Source organism: Watersipora subatra, chromosome 3, assembly GCF_963576615.1.
Source record: "Watersipora subatra chromosome 3, tzWatSuba1.1, whole genome shotgun sequence".
Taxonomy (NCBI): Eukaryota; Metazoa; Bryozoa; class Gymnolaemata; order Cheilostomatida; family Watersiporidae; genus Watersipora; species Watersipora subatra.
In genome coordinates, this window is record NC_088710.1 from 40,197,166 (window position 1) to 40,218,469 (window position 21,304).

Below are 21,304 nucleotides of genomic sequence, written 5' to 3' on the forward strand. Positions count from 1 at the left end.
ACCTCTGACAACACTGAAAAATGTAAATTTTCAATTTCAACCAAACATGCTAGAAATGCTCCAATTGAGCTAATTAGCTTATTGTGAGAATATTACAAACGTCCGACAAAAGTGAAAAATGTAAATTTCCAATTTCAACCAAACATGCTAGAAATGCTCAAATTGAGCCAATTAGCTTATTGTGAGAATATTACAAATGTCTGACAAAACTGAAAAATAGAGATTTCCAATTTCAACCGAACATGCTAGAAATGCTCCAATTGAGCTAATTAGCTTATTGTGAGAATATTGCAATTGTCTGACAAAAGTGAAAAATGTAAATTTCCAATTTCACCCAAACATGCTAGAAATGCTCCAATTGAGCTAATTAGCTTATTGTGAGAATATTACAAAGGTCTGACAAAAGTGAAAAATGTAAAATTCCAATTTCAACCAAACATGCTAGAAATGCTCCAATTGAGCTAATTAGCTTATTGTGAGAATATTACAAACGTCTGACAAAACTGAAAAATGTAAATTTCCAATTTCAACCAAACATGCTAGAAATGCTCCAATTGAGCTAATTAGCTTATTGTGAGAATATTACAAACGTCTGAATAAACTGAAAAATGTAAATTTCCAATTTCAACCAAACATGCTAGAAATGCTCCAATTGAGCTAATTAGCTTATTGTGAGAATATTACAAACGTCTGACAAAACTGAAAAATGTAAATTTCCAATTTCAACCAAACATGCTAGAAATGCTCCAATTGAGCTAATTAGCTTATTGTGAGAATATTACAAACGTCTGACAAAACTGAAAAATGTAAATTTCCAATTTCAACCAAACATGCTAGAAATGCTCAAATTGCGCAAATAAGCCTACTGTAAGATTTTTACAAACGTCTGACAAAGCTGAAAAATATAAATTTCCAATTTCAACCAAACATGCTAGAAATGCTCCAATTGAGCTAATTAGCTTATTGAGAGAATATTGCAATTGTCTGACAAATGTGAAAAATGCAAAATTCCAATTTCAACTAAACATGCTAGAAATGCTCCAATTGAGCTAATTAGCTTATTGTGAGAATATTGCATTTGTCTGACAAAACTGAAAAATGTAAATTTCCAATTTCAACCAAACATGCTAGAAATGCTCCAATTGAGCTAATTAGCTTATTGTGAGAATATTACAAACGTCTGACAAAACTGAAAAATGTAAATTTCCAATTTCAACTAAACATGCTAGAAATGCTCCAATTGAGCTAATTAGCTTATTGTGAGAATATTACAAACGTCTGACAAAACTGAAAAATGTAAATTTTCAATTTCAACCAAACATGCTAGAAATGCTCCAATTGAGCTAGTTAGCTTATTGTGAGAATATTACAAACCTCTGACAACACTGAAAAATGTAAATTTTCAATTTCAACCAAACATGCTAGAAATGCTCCATTTGAGCTAATTAGCTTATCGTGAGAATATTACAAACGTCCGACAAAAGTGAAAAATGTAAATTTCCAATTTCAACCAAACATGCTAGAAATGCTCAAATTGAGCCAATTAGCTTATTGTGAGAATATTACAAACGTTTGACAAAACTGAAAAATAGAGATTTCCAATTTCAACCGAACATGCTAGAAATGCTCCAATTGAGCTAATTAGCTTATTGTGAGAATATTACAAACCTCTGACAACACTGAAAAATGTAAATTTCCAATTTCAACCAAACATGCTAGAAATGCTCCAATTGAGCTAATTAGCTTATTGTGAGAATATTACAAACGTCCGACAAAAGTGAAAAATGTAAATTTCCAATTTCAACCAAATATGCTAGAAATGCTCAAATTGAGCCAATTAGCTTATTGTGAGAATATTACAAATGTCTGACAAAACTGAAAAATAGAGATTTCCAATTTCAACCGAACATGCTAGAAATGCTCCAATTGAGCTAATTAGCTTATTGTGAGAATATTACAAACGTCTGACAAAACTGAAAAATGTAAATTTCCAATTTCAACCAAACATGTTAGAAATGCTCCATTTGAGCTAATTAGCTTTTTGTGAGAATATTACAAACGTCTGACAAAACTGATAAATGTAAATTTCCAATTTCAACCAAACATGCTAGAAATGCTCCAATTGAGCTAATTAGCTTATTGTGAGAATATTACAAACGTCTGACAAAACTGAAAAATGTAAATTTCCAATTTCAACCAAACATGCTAGAAATGCTCCAATTGAGCTAATTAGCTTATTGTGAGAATATTACAAACGTCTCACAAAACTGAAAAATGTAAATTTCCAATTTCAACCAAACATGCTAGAAATGCTCCAATTGAGCTAATTAGCTTATTGTGAGAATATTGCAATTGTCTGACAAAAGTGAAAAATGTAAAGTTCCAATTTCAACCAAACATGCTAGAAATGCTCCAATTGAGCTAATTAGCTTATTGTGAGAATATTACAAACGTCTGACAAAACTGAAAAATGTAAATTTCCAATTTCAACCAAACATGCTAGAAATGCTCCAATTGAGCTAATTAGCTTATTGTGAGAATATTGCAATTGTCTGACAAAAGTGAAAAATGTAAATTTCCAATTTCAACCAAACATGCTAGAAATGCTCCAATTGAGCTAATTAGCTTATTGTGAGAATATTACAAACGTCTGACAAAACTGAAAAATGTAAATTTCCAATTTCAACCAAACATGCTAGAAATGCTCCATTTGAGCTAATTAGCTTTTTGTGAGAATATTACAAACGTCTGACAAAACTGATAAATGTAAATTTCCAATTTCAACCAAACATGCTAGAAATGCTCCAATTGAGCTAATTAGCTTATTGTGAGAATATTACAAACGTCTGACAAAACTGAAAAATGTAAATTTCCAATTTCAACCAAACATGCTAGAAAAGCTCCAATTGAGCTAATTAGCTTACTGTGAGAATATTACAAACGTCTGACAAAACTGAAAAATGTAAATTTCCAATTTCAACCAAACATGCTAGAAATGCTCCAATTGAGCTAATTAGCTTATTGTGAGAATATTGCAATTGTCTGACAAAAGTGAAAAATGTAAAGTTCCAATTTCAACCAAACATGCTAGAAAGGCTCCAATTGAGCTAATTAGCTTATTGTGAGAATATTACAAACGTCTGACAAAACTGAAAAATGTAAATTTCCAATTTCAACCAAACATGCTAGAAATGCTCAAATTGCGCAAATAATCCTACTGTAAGAATTTTACAAACGTCTGACAAAGCTGAAAAATATAAATTTCCAATTTCAACCAAACATGCTAGAAATGCTCCAATTGAGCTAATTAGCTTATTGTGAGAATATTGCAATTGTTTGACAAAAGTGAAAAATGTAAATTTCCAATTTCAACCAAACATGCTAGAAATGCTCCAATTGAGCTAATTAGCTTATTGTGAGAATATTACAAACCTCTGACAACACTGAAAAATGTAAATTTCCAATTTCAACCAAACATGCTAGAAATGCTCCAATTGAGCTAATTAGCTTATTGTGAGAATATTACAAACGTCCGACAAAAGTGAAAAATGTAAATTTCCAATTTCAACCAAACATGCTAGAAATGCTCAAATTGAGCCAATTAGCTTATTGTGAGAATATTACAAATGTCTGACAAAACTGAAAAATAGAGATTTCCAATTTCAACCGAACATGCTAGAAATGCTCCAATTGAGCTAATTAGCTTATTGTGAGAATATTACAAACGTCTGACCAAACTGAATAATGTAAATTTCTAATTTCAACTAAACATGCTAGAAATGCTCCAATTGAGCTAATTAGCTTATTGTGAGAATATTGCAATTGTCTGACAAAAGTGAAAAATGTAAATTTCCAATTTCAACCAAACATGCTAGAAATGCTCCAAATGAGCTAATTAGCTTATTGTGAGAATATTGCAATTGTCTGACAAAAGTGAAAAATGTAAATTTCCAATTTCAACCAAACATGCTAGAAATGCTCCAATTGAGCTAATTAGCTTATTGTGAGAATATTACAAACGTCTGACAAAACTGAAAAATGTAAATTTCCAATTTCAACCAAACATGCTAGAAATGCTCAAATTGCGCAAATAAGCCTACTGTAAGAATTTTACAAACGTCTGACAAAGCTGAAAAATATAAATTTCCAATTTCAACCAAACATGCTAGAAATGCTCCAATTGAGCTAATTAGCTTATTGAGAGAATATTGCAATTGTCTGACAAAAGTGAAAAATGCAAAATTCCAATTTCAACTAAACATGCTAGAAATGCTCCAATTGAGCTAATTAGCTTATTGTGAGAATATTGCAATTGTCTGACAAAACTGAAAAATGTAAATTTCCAATTTCAACCAAACATGCTAGAAATGCTCCAATTGAGCTAATTAGCTTATTTTGAGAATATTACAAACGTCTGACAAAACTGAAAAATGTAAATTTCCAATTTCAACTAAACATGCTAGAAATGCTCCAATTGAGCTAATTAGCTTATTGTGAGAATATTACAAACGTCTGACAAAACTGATAAATGTAAATTTTCAATTTCAACCAAACATGCTAGAAATGCTCCAATTGAGCTAGTTAGCTTATTGTGAGAATATTACAAACCTCTGACAACACTGAAAAATGTAAATTTTCAATTTCAACCAAACATGCTAGAAATGCTCCATTTGAGCTAATTAGCTGATTGTGAGAATATTACAAACGTCCGACAAAAGTGAAAAATGTAAATTTCCAATTTCAACCAAACATGCTAGAAATGCTCAAATTGAGCCAATTAGCTTATTGTGAGAATATTACAAACGTTTGACAAAACTGAAAAATAGAGATTTCCAATTTCAACCGAACATGCTAGAAATGCTCCAATTGAGCTAATTAGCTTATTGTGAGAATATTACAAACCTCTGACAACACTAAAAAATGTAAATTTCCAATTTCAACCAAACATGCTAGAAATGCTCCAATTGAGCTAATTAGCTTATTGTGAGAATATTACAAACGTCCGACAAAAGTGAAAAATGTAAATTTCCAATTTCAACCAAACATGCTAGAAATGCTCAAATTGAGCCAATTAGCTTATTGTGAGAATATTACAAATGTCTGACAAAACTGAAAAATAGAGATTTCCAATTTCAACCGAACATGCTAGAAATGCTCCAATTGAGCTAATTAGCTTATTGTGAGAATATTACAAACGTCTGACCAAACTGAATAATGTAAATTTCTAATTTCAACTAAACATGCTAGAAATGCTCCAATTGAGCTAATTAGCTTATTGTGAGAATATTGCAATTGTCTGACAAAAGTGAAAAATGTAAATTTCCAATTTCAACCGAACATGCTAGAAATGCTCCAATTGAGCTAATTAGCTTATTGTGAGAATATTACAAACCTCTGACAACACTGAAAAATGTAAATTTTCAATTTCAACCAAACATGCTAGAAATGCTCCAATTGAGCTAATTAGCTTATTGTGAGAATATTACAAACGTCCGACAAAAGTGAAAAATGTAAATTTCCAATTTCAACCAAACATGCTAGAAATGCTCAAATTGAGCCAATTAGCTTATTGTGAGAATATTACAAATGTCTGACAAAACTGAAAAATAGAGATTTCCAATTTCAACCGAACATGCTAGAAATGCTCCAATTGAGCTAATTAGCTTATTGTGAGAATATTACAAACGTCTGACCAAACTGAATAATGTAAATTTCTAATTTCAACTAAACATGCTAGAAATGCTCCAATTGAGCTAATTAGCTTATTGTGAGAATATTGCAATTGTCTGACAAAAGTGAAAAATGTAAATTTCCAATTTCAACCAAACATGCTAGAAATGCTCCAAATGAGCTAATTAGCTTATTGTGAGAATATTGCAATTGTCTGACAAAAGTGAAAAATGTAAATTTCCAATTTCAACCAAACATGCTAGAAATGCTCAAATTGAGCCAATTAGCTTATTGTGAGAATATTACAAATGTCTTACAAAACTGAAACATAGAGATTTCCAATTTCAACCGAACATGCTAGAAATGCTCCAATTGAGCTAATTAGCTTATTGTGAGAATATTACAAACGTCTGACCAAACTGAATAATGTAAATTTCTAATTTCAACTAAACATGCTAGAAATGCTCCAATTGAGCTAATTAGCTTATTGTGAGAATATTGCAATTGTCTGACAAAAGTGAAAAATGTAATTTTCCAATTTCAACCGAACATGCTAGAAATGCTCCAATTGAGCTAATTAGCTTATTGTGAGAATATTACAAACCTCTGACAACACTGAAAAATGTAAATTTTCAATTTCAACCAAACATGCTAGAAATGCTCCAATTGAGCTAATTAGCTTATTGTGAGAATATTACAAACGTCCGACAAAAGTGAAAAATGTAAATTTCCAATTTCAACCAAACATGCTAGAAATGCTCAAATTGAGCCAATTAGCTTATTGTGAGAATATTACAAATGTCTGACAAAACTGAAAAATAGAGATTTCCAATTTCAACCGAACATGGTAGAAATGCTCCAATTGAGCTAATTAGCTTATTGTGAGAATATTACAAACGTCTGACCAAACTGAATAATGTAAATTTCTAATTTCAACTAAACATGCTAGAAATGCTCCAATTGAGCTAATTAGCTTATTGTGAGAATATTGCAATTGTCTGACAAAAGTGAAAAATGTAAATTTCCAATTTCAACCAAACATGCTAGAAATGCTCCAAATGAGCTAATTAGCTTATTGTGAGAATATTGCAATTGTCTGACAAAAGTGAAAAATGTAAATTTCCAATTTCAACCAAACATGCTAGAAATGCTCCAATTGAGCTAATTAGCTTATTGTGAGAATATTACAAAGGTCTGACAAAAGTGAAAAATGTAAAATTCCAATTTCAACCAAACATGCTAGAAATGCTCCAATTGAGCTAATTAGCTTATTGTGAGAATATTACAAACGTCTGACAAAACTGAAAAATGTAAATTTCCAATTTCAACCAAACATGCTAGAAATGCTCCAATTGAGCTAATTAGCTTATTGTGAGAATATTACAAACGTCTGAATAAACTGAAAAATGTAAATTTCCAATTTCAACCAAACATGCTAGAAAAGCTCCAATTGAGCTAATTAGCTTATTGTGAGAATATTACAAACGTCTGACAAAACTGAAAAATGTAAATTTCCAATTTCAACCAAACATGCTAGAAATGCTCCAATTGAGCTAATTAGCTTATTGTGAGAATATTACAAACGTCTGACAAAACTGAAAAATGTAAATTTCCAATTTCAACCAAACATGCTAGAAATGCTCAGATTGCGCAAATAAGCCTACTGTAAGAATTTTACAAACGTCTGACAAAGCTGAAAAATATAAATTTCCAATTTCAACTAAACATGCTAGAAATGCTCCAATTGAGCTAATTAGCTTATTGTGAGAATATTACAAACGTCTGACAAAACTGAAAAATGTAAATTTCCAATTTCAACTAAACATGCTAGAAATGCTCCAATTGAGCTAATTAGCTTATTGTGAGAATATTACAAACGTCTGACAAAACTGAAAAATGTAAATTTTCAATTTCAACCAATCATGCTAGAAATGCTCCAATTGAGCTAGTTAGCTTATTGTGAGAATATTACAAACCTCTGACAACACTGAAAAATGTAAATTTTCAATTTCAACCAAACATGCTAGAAATGCTCCATTTGAGCTAATTAGCTTATTGTGAGAATATTACAAACGTCCGACAAAAGTGAAAAATGTAAATTTCCAATTTCAACCAAACATGCTAGAAATGCTCAAATTGAGCCAATTAGCTTATTGTGAGAATATTACAAACGTTTGACAAAACTGAAAAATAGAGATTTCCAATTTCAACCGAACATGCTAGAAATGCTCCAATTGAGCTAATTAGCTTATTGTGAGAATATTACAAACCTCTGACAACACTGAAAAATGTAAATTTTCAATTTCAACCAAACATGCTAGAAATGCTCCAATTGAGCTAATTAGCTTATTGTGAGAATATTACAAACGTCCGACAAAAGTGAAAAATGTAAATTTCCAATTTCAACCAAACATGCTAGAAATGCTCAAATTGAGCCAATTAGCTTATTGTGAGAATATTACAAATGTCTGACAAAACTGAAAAATAGAGATTTCCAATTTCAACCGAACATGCTAGAAATGCTCCAATTGAGCTAATTAGCTTATTGTGAGAATATTACAAACGTCTGACCAAACTGAAAAATGTAAATTTCTAATTTCAACTAAACATGCTAGAAATGCTCCAATTGAGCTAATTAGCTTATTGTGAGAATATTGCAATTGTCTGACAAAAGTGAAAAATGTAAATTTCCAATTTCAACCAAACATGCTAGAAATGCTCCAAATGAGCTAATTAGCTTATTGTGAGAATATTGCAATTGTCTGACAAAAGTGAAAAATGTAAATTTCCAATTTCAACCAAACATGCTAGAAATGCTCCAATTGAGCTAATTAGCTTATTGTGAGAATATTACAAACGTCTGACCAAACTGAAAAATGTAAATTTCCAATTTCAACCAAACATGCTAGAAATGCTCCAATTGAGCTAATTAGCTTATTGTGAGAATATTACAAACGTCTCACAAAACTGAAAAATGTAAATTTCCAATTTCAACCAAACATGCTAGAAATGCTCCAATTGAGCTAATTAGCTTATTGTGAGAATATTGCAATTGTCTGACAAAAGTGAAAAATGTAAATTTCCAATTTCAACCAAACATGCTAGAAATGCTCCAATTGAGCTAATTAGCTTATTGTGAGAATATTGCAATTGTCTGACAAAAGTGAAAAATGTAAATTTCCAATTTCAACCAAACATGCTAGAAATGCTCCAATTGAGCTAATTAGCTTATTGTGAGAATATTACAAACGTCTGACAAAACTGAAAAATGTAAATTTCCAATTTCAACCAAACATGCTAGAAATGCTCCATTTGAGCTAATTAGCTTTTTGTGAGAATATTACAAACGTCTGACAAAACTGATAAATGTAAATTTCCAATTTCAACCAAACATGCTAGAAATGCTCCAATTGAGCTAATTAGCTTATTGTGAGAATATTACAAACGTCTGACAAAACTGAAAAATGTAAATTTCCAATTTCAACCAAACATGCTAGAAAAGCTCCAATTGAGCTAATTAGCTTACTGTGAGAATATTACAAACGTCTGACAAAACTGAAAAATGTAAATTTCCAATTTCAACCAAACATGCTAGAAATGCTCCAATTGAGCTAATTAGCTTATTGTGAGAATATTGCAATTGTCTGACAAAAGTGAAAAATGTAAAGTTCCAATTTCAACCAAACATGCTAGAAAGGCTCCAATTGAGCTAATTAGCTTATTGTGAGAATATTACAAACGTCTGACAAAACTGAAAAATGTAAATTTCCAATTTCAACCAAACATGCTAGAAATGCTCAAATTGCGCAAATAATCCTACTGTAAGAATTTTACAAACGTCTGACAAAGCTGAAAAATATAAATTTCCAATTTCAACCAAACATGCTAGAAATGCTCCAATTGAGCTAATTAGCTTATTGAGAGAATATTGCAATTGTCTGACAAAAGTGAAAAATGCAAAATTCCAATTTCAACTAAACCTGCTAGAAATGCTCCAATTGAGCTAATTAGCTTATTGTGAGAATATTGCAATTGTCTGACAAAACTGAAAAATGTAAATTTCCAATTTCAACCAAACATGCTAGAAATGCTCCAATTGAGCTAATTAGCTTATTGTGAGAATATTACAAACGTCTGACAAAACTGAAAAATGTAAATTTCCAATTTCAACTAAACATGCTAGAAATGCTCCAATTGAGCTAATTAGCTTATTGTGAGAATATTACAAACGTCTGACAAAACTGAAAAATGTAAATTTTCAATTTCAACCAAACATTCTAGAAATGCTCCAATTGAGCTAGTTAGCTTATTGTGAGAGTATTACAAACCTCTGACAACACTGAAAATTGTAAATTTTCAATTTCAACCAAACATGCTAGAAATGCTCCATTTGAGCTAATTAGCTTATTGTGAGAATATTACAAACGTCCGACAAAAGTGAAAAATGTAAATTTCCAATTTCAACCAAACATGCTAGAAATGCTCAAATTGAGTCAATTAGCTTATTGTGAGAATATTACAAACGTTTGACAAAACTGAAAAATAGAGATTTCCAATTTCAACCGAACATGCTAGAAATGCTCCAATTGAGCTAATTAGCTTATTGTGAGAATATTACAAACCTCTGACAACACTGAAAAATGTAAATTTTCAATTTCAACCAAACATGCTAGAAATGCTCCAATTGAGCTAATTAGCTTATTGTGAGAATATTACAAACGTCCGACAAAAGTGAAAAATGTAAATTTCCAATTTCAACCAAACATGCTAGAAATGCTCAAATTGAGCCAATTAGCTTATTGTGAGAATATTACAAATGTCTGACAAAACTGAAAAATAGAGATTTCCAATTTCAACCGAACATGCTAGAAATGCTCCAATTGAGCTAATTAGCTTATTGTGAGAATATTGCAATTGTCTGACAAAAGTGAAAAATGTAAATTTCCAATTTCACCCAAACATGCTAGAAATGCTCCAATTGAGCTAATTAGCTTATTGTGAGAATATTACAAAGGTCTGACAAAAGTGAAAAATGTAAAATTCCAATTTCAACCAAACATGCTAGAAATGCTCCAATTGAGCTAATTAGCTTATTGTGAGAATATTACAAACGTCTGACAAAACTGAAAAATGTAAATTTCCAATTTCAACCAAACATGCTAGAAATGCTCCAATTGAGCTAATTAGCTTATTGTGAGAATATTACAAACGTCTGACAAAACTGAAAAATGTAAATTTTCAATTTCAACCAAACATTCTAGAAATGCTCCAATTGAGCTAGTTAGCTTATTGTGAGAGTATTACAAACCTCTGACAACACTGAAAATTGTAAATTTTCAATTTCAACCAAACATGCTAGAAATGCTCCATTTGAGCTAATTAGCTTATTGTGAGAATATTACAAACGTCCGACAAAAGTGAAAAATGTAAATTTCCAATTTCAACCAAACATGCTAGAAATGCTCAAATTGAGTCAATTAGCTTATTGTGAGAATATTACAAACGTTTGACAAAACTGAAAAATAGAGATTTCCAATTTCAACCGAACATGCTAGAAATGCTCCAATTGAGCTAATTAGCTTATTGTGAGAATATTACAAACCTCTGACAACACTGAAAAATGTAAATTTTCAATTTCAACCAAACATGCTAGAAATGCTCCAATTGAGCTAATTAGCTTATTGTGAGAATATTACAAACGTCCGACAAAAGTGAAAAATGTAAATTTCCAATTTCAACCAAACATGCTAGAAATGCTCAAATTGAGCCAATTAGCTTATTGTGAGAATATTACAAATGTCTGACAAAACTGAAAAATAGAGATTTCCAATTTCAACCGAACATGCTAGAAATGCTCCAATTGAGCTAATTAGCTTATTGTGAGAATATTGCAATTGTCTGACAAAAGTGAAAAATGTAAATTTCCAATTTCACCCAAACATGCTAGAAATGCTCCAATTGAGCTAATTAGCTTATTGTGAGAATATTACAAAGGTCTGACAAAAGTGAAAAATGTAAAATTCCAATTTCAACCAAACATGCTAGAAATGCTCCAATTGAGCTAATTAGCTTATTGTGAGAATATTACAAACGTCTGACAAAACTGAAAAATGTAAATTTCCAATTTCAACCAAACATGCTAGAAATGCTCCAATTGAGCTAATTAGCTTATTGTGAGAATATTACAAACGTCTGAATAAACTGAAAAATGTAAATTTCCAATTTCAACCAAACATGCTAGAAATGCTCCAATTGAGCTAATTAGCTTATTGTGAGAATATTACAAACGTCTGACAAAACTGAAAAATGTAAATTTCCAATTTCAACCAAACATGCTAGAAATGCTCCAATTGAGCTAATTAGCTTATTGTGAGAATATTACAAACGTCTGACAAAACTGAAAAATGTAAATTTCCAATTTCAACCAAACATGCTAGAAATGCTCAAATTGCGCAAATAAGCCTACTGTAAGATTTTTACAAACGTCTGACAAAGCTGAAAAATATAAATTTCCAATTTCAACCAAACATGCTAGAAATGCTCCAATTGAGCTAATTAGCTTATTGAGAGAATATTGCAATTGTCTGACAAAAGTGAAAAATGCAAAATTCCAATTTCAACTAAACATGCTAGAAATGCTCCAATTGAGCTAATTAGCTTATTGTGAGAATATTGCATTTGTCTGACAAAACTGAAAAATGTAAATTTCCAATTTCAACCAAACATGCTAGAAATGCTCCAATTGAGCTAATTAGCTTATTGTGAGAATATTACAAACGTCTGACAAAACTGAAAAATGTAAATTTCCAATTTCAACTAAACATGCTAGAAATGCTCCAATTGAGCTAATTAGCTTATTGTGAGAATATTACAAACGTCTAACAAAACTGAAAAATGTAAATTTTCAATTTCAACCAAACATGCTAGAAATGCTCCAATTGAGCTAGTTAGCTTATTGTGAGAATATTACAAACCTCTGACAACACTGAAAAATGTAAATTTTCAATTTCAACCAAACATGCTAGAAATGCTCCATTTGAGCTAATTAGCTTATCGTGAGAATATTACAAACGTCCGACAAAAGTGAAAAATGTAAATTTCCAATTTCAACCAAACATGCTAGAAATGCTCAAATTGAGCCAATTAGCTTATTGTGAGAATATTACAAACGTTTGACAAAACTGAAAAATAGAGATTTCCAATTTCAACCGAACATGCTAGAAATGCTCCAATTGAGCTAATTAGCTTATTGTGAGAATATTACAAACCTCTGACAACACTGAAAAATGTAAATTTCCAATTTCAACCAAACATGCTAGAAATGCTCCAATTGAGCTAATTAGCTTATTGTGAGAATATTACAAACGTCCGACAAAAGTGAAAAATGTAAATTTCCAATTTCAACCAAATATGCTAGAAATGCTCAAATTGAGCCAATTAGCTTATTGTGAGAATATTACAAATGTCTGACAAAACTGAAAAATAGAGATTTCCAATTTCAACCGAACATGCTAGAAATGCTCCAATTGAGCTAATTAGCTTATTGTGAGAATATTACAAACGTCTGACAAAACTGAAAAATGTAAATTTCCAATTTCAACCAAACATGTTAGAAATGCTCCATTTGAGCTAATTAGCTTTTTGTGAGAATATTACAAACGTCTGACAAAACTGATAAATGTAAATTTCCAATTTCAACCAAACATGCTAGAAATGCTCCAATTGAGCTAATTAGCTTATTGTGAGAATATTACAAACGTCTGACAAAACTGAAAAATGTAAATTTCCAATTTCAACCAAACATGCTAGAAATGCTCCAATTGAGCTAATTAGCTTATTGTGAGAATATTACAAACGTCTCACAAAACTGAAAAATGTAAATTTCCAATTTCAACCAAACATGCTAGAAATGCTCCAATTGAGCTAATTAGCTTATTGTGAGAATATTGCAATTGTCTGACAAAAGTGAAAAATGTAAAGTTCCAATTTCAACCAAACATGCTAGAAATGCTCCAATTGAGCTAATTAGCTTATTGTGAGAATATTACAAACGTCTGACAAAACTGAAAAATGTAAATTTCCAATTTCAACCAAACATGCTAGAAATGCTCCAATTGAGCTAATTAGCTTATTGTGAGAATATTGCAATTGTCTGACAAAAGTGAAAAATGTAAATTTCCAATTTCAACCAAACATGCTAGAAATGCTCCAATTGAGCTAATTAGCTTATTGTGAGAATATTACAAACGTCTGACAAAACTGAAAAATGTAAATTTCCAATTTCAACCAAACATGCTAGAAATGCTCCATTTGAGCTAATTAGCTTTTTGTGAGAATATTACAAACGTCTGACAAAACTGATAAATGTAAATTTCCAATTTCAACCAAACATGCTAGAAATGCTCCAATTGAGCTAATTAGCTTATTGTGAGAATATTACAAACGTCTGACAAAACTGAAAAATGTAAATTTCCAATTTCAACCAAACATGCTAGAAAAGCTCCAATTGAGCTAATTAGCTTACTGTGAGAATATTACAAACGTCTGACAAAACTGAAAAATGTAAATTTCCAATTTCAACCAAACATGCTAGAAATGCTCCAATTGAGCTAATTAGCTTATTGTGAGAATATTGCAATTGTCTGACAAAAGTGAAAAATGTAAAGTTCCAATTTCAACCAAACATGCTAGAAAGGCTCCAATTGAGCTAATTAGCTTATTGTGAGAATATTACAAACGTCTGACAAAACTGAAAAATGTAAATTTCCAATTTCAACCAAACATGCTAGAAATGCTCAAATTGCGCAAATAATCCTACTGTAAGAATTTTACAAACGTCTGACAAAGCTGAAAAATATAAATTTCCAATTTCAACCAAACATGCTAGAAATGCTCCAATTGAGCTAATTAGCTTATTGTGAGAATATTGCAATTGTTTGACAAAAGTGAAAAATGTAAATTTCCAATTTCAACCAAACATGCTAGAAATGCTCCAATTGAGCTAATTAGCTTATTGTGAGAATATTACAAACCTCTGACAACACTGAAAAATGTAAATTTCCAATTTCAACCAAACATGCTAGAAATGCTCCAATTGAGCTAATTAGCTTATTGTGAGAATATTACAAACGTCCGACAAAAGTGAAAAATGTAAATTTCCAATTTCAACCAAACATGCTAGAAATGCTCAAATTGAGCCAATTAGCTCATTGTGAGAATATTACAAATGTCTGACAAAACTGAAAAATAGAGATTTCCAATTTCAACCGAACATGCTAGAAATGCTCCAATTGAGCTAATTAGCTTATTGTGAGAATATTACAAACGTCTGACAAAACTGAAAAATGTAAATTTCCAATTTCAACCAAACATGTTAGAAATGCTCCATTTGAGCTAATTAGCTTTTTGTGAGAATATTACAAACGTCTGACAAAACTGATAAATGTAAATTTCCAATTTCAACCAAACATGCTAGAAATGCTCCAATTGAGCTAATTAGCTTATTGTGAGAATATTACAAACGTCTGACAAAACTGAAAAATGTAAATTTCCAATTTCAACCAAACATGCTAGAAAAGCTCCAATTGAGCTAATTAGCTTACTGTGAGAATATTACAAACGTCTGACAAAACTGAAAAATGTAAATTTCCAATTTCAACCAAACATGCTAGAAATGCTCCAATTGAGCTAATTAGCTTATTGTGAGAATATTGCAATTGTCTGACAAAAGTGAAAAATGTAAAGTTCCAATTTCAACCAAACATGCTAGAAAGGCTCCAATTGAGCTAATTAGCTTATTGTGAGAATATTACAAACGTCTGACAAAACTGAAAAATGTAAATTTCCAATTTCAACCAAACATGCTAGAAATGCTCAAATTGCGCAAATAATCCTACTGTAAGAATTTTACAAACGTCTGACAAAGCTGAAAAATATAAATTTCCAATTTCAACCAAACATGCTAGAAATGCTCCAATTGAGCTAATTAGCTTATTGTGAGAATATTGCAATTGTTTGACAAAAGTGAAAAATGTAAATTTCCAATTTCAACCAAACATGCTAGAAATGCTCCAATTGAGCTAATTAGCTTATTGTGAGAATATTACAAACCTCTGACAACACTGAAAAATGTAAATTTCCAATTTCAACCAAACATGCTAGAAATGCTCCAATTGAGCTAATTAGCTTATTGTGAGAATATTACAAACGTCCGACAAAAGTGAAAAATGTAAATTTCCAATTTCAACCAAACATGCTAGAAATGCTCAAATTGAGCCAATTAGCTTATTGTGAGAATATTACAAATGTCTGACAAAACTGAAAAATAGAGATTTCCAATTTCAACCGAACATGCTAGAAATGCTCCAATTGAGCTAATTAGCTTATTGTGAGAATATTACAAACGTCTGACCAAACTGAATAATGTAAATTTCTAATTTCAACTAAACATGCTAGAAATGCTCCAATTGTGCTAATTAGCTTATTGTGAGAATATTACAAACGTCTGACAAAACTGAAAAATGTAAATTTCCAATTTCAACCAAACATGCTAGAAATGCTCCAATTGAGCTAATTAGCTTATTGTGAGAATATTACAAACGTCTGACAAAACTGAAAAATGTAAATTTCCAATTTCAACCAAACATGTTAGAAATGCTCAAATTGCGCAAATAAGCCTACTGTAAGAATTTTACAAACGTCTGACAAAGCTGAAAAATATAAATTTCCAATTTCAACCAAACATGCTAGAAATGCTCCAATTGAGCTAATTAGCTTATTGAGAGAATATTGCAATTGTCTGACAAAAGTGAAAAATGCAAAATTCCAATTTCAACTAAACATGCTAGAAATGCCCCAATTGAGCTAATTAGCTTATTGTGAGAATATTGCAATTGTCTGACAAAACTGAAAAATGTAAATTTCCAATTTCAACCAAACATGCTAGAAATGCTCCAATTGAGCTAATTAGCTTATTGAGAGAATATTGCAATTGTCTGACAAAAGTGAAAAATGCAAAATTCCAATTTCAACTAAACATGCTAGAAATGCTCCAATTGAGCTAATTAGCTTATTGTGAGAATATTGCAATTGTCTGACAAAACTGAAAAATGTAAATTTCCAATTTCAACCAAACATGCTAGAAATGCTCCAATTGAGCTAATTAGCTTATTTTGAGAATATTACAAACGTCTGACAAAACTGAAAAATGTAAATTTCCAATTTCAACTAAACATGCTAGAAATGCTCCAATTGAGCTAATTAGCTTATTGTGAGAATATTGCAATTGTCTGACAAAAGTGAAAAATGCAAAATTCCAATTTCAACTAAACATGCTAGAAATGCTCCAATTGAGCTAATTAGCTTATTGTGAGAATATTACAAACCTCTGACAACACTGAAAAATGTAAATTTCCAATTTCAACCAAACATGCTAGAAATGCTCCAATTGAGCTAATTAGCTTATTGTGAGAATATTACAAACCTCTGACAACACTGAAAAATGTAAATTTTCAATTTCAACCAAACATGCTAGAAATGCTCCAATTGAGCTAATTAGCTTATTGTGAGAATATTACAAACGTCCGACAAAAGTGAAAAATGTAAATTTCCAATTTCAACCAAACATGCTAGAAATGCTCAAATTGAGCCAATTAGCTTATTGTGAGAATATTACAAATGTCTGACAAAACTGAAAAATAGAGATTTCCAATTTCAACCGAACATGCTAGAAATGCTCCAATTGAGCTAATTAGCTTATTGTGAGAATATTACAAACGTCTGACCAAACTGAATAATGTAAATTTCTAATTTCAACTAAACATGCTAGAAATGCTCCAATTGAGCTAATTAGCTTATTGTGAGAATATTGCAATTGTCTGACAAAAGTGAAAAATGTAAATTTCCAATTTCAACCAAACATGCTAGAAATGCTCCAAATGAGCTAATTAGCTTATTGTGAGAATATTGCAATTGTCTGACAAAAGTGAAAAATGTAAATTTCCAATTTCAACCAAACATGCTAGAAATGCTCCAATTGAGCTAATTAGCTTATTGTGAGAATATTACAAACGTCTGACAAAACTGAAAAATGTAAATTTCCAATTTCAACCAAACATGCTAGAAATGCTCAAATTGCGCAAATAAGCCTACTGTAAGAATTTTACAAACGTCTGACAAAGCTGAAAAATATAAATTTCCAATTTCAACCAAACATGCTAGAAATGCTCCAATTGAGCTAATTAGCTTATTGAGAGAATATTGCAATTGTCTGACAAAAGTGAAAAATGCAAAATTCCAATTTCAACTAAACATGCTAGAAATGCTCCAATTGAGCTAATTAGCTTATTGTGAGAATATTGCAATTGTCTGACAAAACTGAAAAATGTAAATTTCCAATTTCAACCAAACATGCTAGAAATGCTCCAATTGAGCTAATTAGCTTATTTTGAGAATATTACAAACGTCTGACAAAACTGAAAAATGTAAATTTCCAATTTCAACTAAACATGCTAGAAATGCTCCAATTGAGCTAATTAGCTTATTGTGAGAATATTACAAACGTCTGACAAAACTGATAAATGTAAATTTTCAATTTCAACCAAACATGCTAGAAATGTTCCAATTGAGCTAGTTAGCTTATTGTGAGAATATTACAAACCTCTGACAACACTGAAAAATGTAAATTTTCAATTTCAACCAAACATGCTAGAAATGCTCCATTTGAGCTAATTAGCTGATTGTGAGAATATTACAAACGTCCGACAAAAGTGAAAAATGTAAATTTCCAATTTCAACCAAACATGCTAGAAATGCTCAAATTGAGCCAATTAGCTTATTGTGAGAATATTACAAACGTTTGACAAAACTGAAAAATAGAGATTTCCAATTTCAACCGAACATGCTAGAAATGCTCCAATTGAGCTAATTAGCTTATTGTGAGATTATTACAAACCTCTGACAACACTAAAAAATGTAAATTTCCAATTTCAACCAAACATGCTAGAAATGCTCCAATTGAGCTAATTAGCTTATTGTGAGAATATTACAAACGTCCGACAAAAGTGAAAAATGTAAATTTCCAATTTCAACCAAACATGCTAGAAATGCTCAAATTGAGCCAATTAGCTTATTGTGAGAATATTACAAATGTCTGACAAAACTGAAAAATAGAGATTTCCAATTTCAACCGAACATGCTAGAAATGCTCCAATTGAGCTAATTAGCTTATTGTGAGAATATTACAAACGTCTGACCAAACTGAATAATGTAAATTTCTAATTTCAACTAAACATGCTAGAAATGCTCCAATTGAGCTAATTAGCTTATTGTGAGAATATTGCAATTGTCTGACAAAAGTGAAAAATGTAAATTTCCAATTTCAACCGAACATGCTAGAAATGCTCCAATTGAGCTAATTAGCTTATTGTGAGAATATTACAAACCTCTGACAACACTGAAAAATGTAAATTTTCAATTTCAACCAAACATGCTAGAAATGCTCCAATTGAGCTAATTAGCTTATTGTGAGAATATTACAAACGTCCGACAAAAGTGAAAAATGTAAATTTCCAATTTCAACCAAACATGCTAGAAATGCTCAAATTGAGCCAATTAGCTTATTGTGAGAATATTACAAATGTCTGACAAAACTGAAAAATAGAGATTTCCAATTTCAACCGAACATGCTAGAAATGCTCCAATTGAGCTAATTAGCTTATTGTGAGAATATTACAAACGTCTGACCAAACTGAATAATGTAAATTTCTAATTTCAACTAAACATGCTAGAAATGCTCCAATTGAGCTAATTAGCTTATTGTGAGAATATTGCAATTGTCTGACAAAAGTGAAAAATGTAAATTTCCAATTTCAACCAAACATGCTAGAAATGCTCCAAATGAGCTAATTAGCTTATTGTGAGAATATTGCAATTGTCTGACAAAAGTGAAAAATGTAAATTTCCAATTTCAACCAAACATGCTAGAAATGCTCAAATTGAGCCAATTAGCTTATTGTGAGAATATTACAAATGTCTGACAAAACTGAAGCATAGAGATTTCCAATTTCAACCGAACATGCTAGAAATGCTCCAATTGAGCTAATTAGCTTATTGTGAGAATATTACAAACGTCTGACCAAACTGAATAATGTAAATTTCTAATTTCAACTAAACATGCTAGAAATGCTCCAATTGAGCTAATTAGCTTATTGTGAGAATATTGCAATTGTCTGACAAAAGTGAAAAATGTAAATTTCCAATTTCAACCGAACATGCTAGAAATGCTCCAATTGAGCTAATTAGCTTATTGTGAGAATATTACAAACCTCTGACAACACTGAAAAATGTAAATTTTCAATTTCAACCAAACATGCTAGAAATGCTCCAATTGAGCTAATTAGCTTATTGTGAGAATATTACAAACGTCCGACAAAAGTGAAAAATGTAAATTTCCAATTTCAACCAAACATGCTAGAAATGCTCAAATTGAGCCAATTAGCTTATTGTGAGAATATTACAAATGTCTGACAAAACTGAAAAATAGAGATTTCCAATTTCAACCGAACATGCTAGAAATGCTCCAATTGAGCTAATTAGCTTATTGTGAGAATATTACAAACGTCTGACCAAACTGAATAATGTAAATTTCTAATTTCAACTAAACATGCTAGAAATGCTCCAATTGAGCTAATTAGCTTATTGTGAGAATATTGCAATTGTCTGACAAAAGTGAAAAATGTAAATTTCCAATTTCAACCAAACATGCTAGAAATGCTCCAAATGAGCTAATTAGCTTATTGTGAGAATATTGCAATTGTCTGACAAAAGTGAAAAATGTAAATTTCCAATTTCAACCAAACATGCTAGAAATGCTCCAATTGAGCTAATTAGCTTATTGTGAGAATATTACAAAGGTCTGACAAAAGTGAAAAATGTAAAATTCCAATTTCAACCAAACATGCTAGAAATGCTCCAATTGAGCTAATTAGCTTATTGTGAGAATATTACAAACGTCTGACAAAACTGAAAAATGTAAATTTCCAATTTCAACCAAACATGCTAGAAATGCTCCAATTGAGCTAATTAGCTTATTGTGAGAATATTACAAACGTCTGAATAAACTGAAAAATGTAAATTTCCAATTTCAACCAAACATGCTAGAAATGCTCCAATTGAGCTAATTAGCTTATTGTGAGAATATTACAAACGTCTGACAAAACTGAAAAATGTAAATTTCCAATTTCAACCAAACATGCTAGAAATGCTCCAATTGAGCTAATTAGCTTATTGTGAGAATATTACAAACGTCTGACAAAACTGAAAAATGTAAATTTCCAATTTCAACCAAACATGCTAGAAATGCTCAGATTGCGCAAATAAGCCTACTGTAAGAATTTTACAAACGTCTGACAAAGCTGAAAAATATAAATTTCCAATTTCAACTAAACATGCTAGAAATGCTCCAATTGAGCTAATTAGCTTATTGTGAGAATATTACAAACGTCTGACAAAACTGAAAAATGTAAATTTCCAATTTCAACTAAACATGCTAGAAATGCTCCAATTGAGCTAATTAGCTTATTGTGAGAATATTACAAACGTCTGACAAAACTGAAAAATGTAAATTTTCAATTTC